The sequence below is a fragment of the Lathyrus oleraceus genome, chromosome 5 (genome assembly GCF_024323335.1).
Source record: "Lathyrus oleraceus cultivar Zhongwan6 chromosome 5, CAAS_Psat_ZW6_1.0, whole genome shotgun sequence".
NCBI classification, from domain to species: domain Eukaryota; kingdom Viridiplantae; phylum Streptophyta; class Magnoliopsida; order Fabales; family Fabaceae; genus Lathyrus; species Lathyrus oleraceus.
The window spans coordinates 430824884-430827139 of record NC_066583.1 but is presented as its reverse complement, the minus strand read 5'-3'; positions in this window follow the sequence as shown (position 1 = coordinate 430827139).

Sequence of the window (2256 nt, the reverse complement as noted above, 5' to 3'; positions counted from 1 at the left end):
TCACCTAATCTCTACCCGTGCAATTTCTACCTAAGCACTCTTAGATATGAGAACCCACCCACTTCCCTACAATCACACATGTGATCTTAAACAACAATCCCTTGAGAAAAGAAAACACTTTTCAATAACACACTCTTGATTTTACTTCACAGTTTCAATCAAGAAGACACACTCTTGATCTTGCTTAACAGCTTTGATCAAGAAGACACACACTTGATCTTGCTTCACAGCTTTGATCAAGTAGGCACACACTCTTGCTTAACAGCTTTAGAGTGAAAAATTACAATCACAAATCAGTCCAATTCAATCATCAAAAGATTACTTGAATGACTTACAAGTCTCACGATTAAACAGACACAAACCCTAGCTCTCTCTCTATATTTTGCTCAGTATTGGTTGTGTGTTCAAACAAGTTTTCTAAGTCCCTTTTTATAGAAGTATTCAGCTGGGCTTAGACATCTTGAAAACCCTAAATATATTTTCTAATCAAATCTTTTTATAACAGCTGGTTAGATCTCCTTGGAAAATAAGTAAATCTGGTTGTAATCCATGATTGAATGTGCCAGCTAATCATATCTTCAATCATACAAAGATTGCCATTAATTGTGCAATCACAAAACACCAGACATTCATACTGAATGTTCTGTGTATAGGATGTCATGACATCGGGTCTGACATCCTGGAAAGATCCTGCTTAATCCAATAATTCCTTTTATAACTTCCAGCAGGTACAGCCATATCAGATGCCATGACCTTGTGTATGTCATCTAAAACAATCCTGCATGAACATGTCTTTCATTTAAGCTCCAGCAGGTACATCCAATATCAGAAGCCATGGCATTGTATGTGGCATTCTGAAACAATCCTGCATGCACATGTTCTTGAACTCCAGCAGGTACATAGGATATCTCATGTTAAGACATCACACATAACATCTTGTGAACACTCTTTGTTTTACCAAAATTGCTGTCAACACTTAGAATCAACAGTATGAAATGAAATTAACTTCTAAAATTAACTTGAGACTTCTAGAATTAATTTGAAACTAAAAAGATTAATTTGAAACTTCTAAAAATAATTTGAATTTCCAAATTCAATTTGAACTTCCAATATTAATTAGAAAAAATGATGAAATGATTATGGACCTTTTATGAAAAGATCAAGTATGGCTCCCCATGGAAGTTCGAACGAAATCAAATCCAAATTCGAACATATATCATGCAATGAATGACACAATGATGAATCTATAAACCACATAAGTGGACCAATGAATGCTTTGGCTAAAATATACAAAAAAAATTGAACCTTGCCATACCATGGAAATAATGAATTAGAATGAAATGAGTCTTGATCCAAATGATGACCATGAGGCCGTGAATATAACGTAATGAGAATGAAATATGAATAAAAGAATACCTTGGATCAAGCCTATACCATGAGCTAGAGTTAGCTAGGTCAAAGTTCAAAACCATGTATCGACCAAGAATCTCAAACTAAGAAATAATCAACACAAGGTGTGTACCAATGCCATGAACCACAACTAGGGTTTCCACTCCCTCAAAGCAAGCCATATAGTTTACCAGCCTCAAAATCAATGATTAGGGTTCCAACCCAAACACAAAGCTTCACAAGCAAAAATCTCAAACCAAAGGCCTACCATCAGGGTTTTAAAAGTAAAGTCAGATACATAGAAGGCCAAACACAGGATCTTATAGAAACAAAGCTAAGAATTGGGGTTAGAATGCCCATATGAATTTCATAGCATAGACCTCAAGAATCAAAGTTCCAAAGGATCCAAAATTTAAGGTTTCACTCCATATGATGACCAACACCATAATTTCCAAGCAAAACCCTGATTTTTATTAGCCATAAACCTTGAATCTATGAGACTTGTTATCAAGTGTTAATCATGAATGAAGGATGCACATGAATGTGGCATGAATGAGTCTCAAGTCATATGTTAAATGAAAAGAAAAAAGGGTGGGAAAATTTTGGGGTACAACACCAGAAACCATACCCCGTGAATGACATTCATCTAACCATATGAAACACTCATGCATCATGAAAGTAAATCATACATCATGCAATATGCATATCATGTTCTTCATTTGCAGTTTCCCCATAGAATATCTCAAAAAATCCCAACAGAGGAACTTGTAAGAGTCAAATTATTATTATATATCCCATATGATTATTCTCAACGGGAAAACTTTCGGATATGTTAGTGTCGCACCCCAAAATTTGACTTTGGCTTTG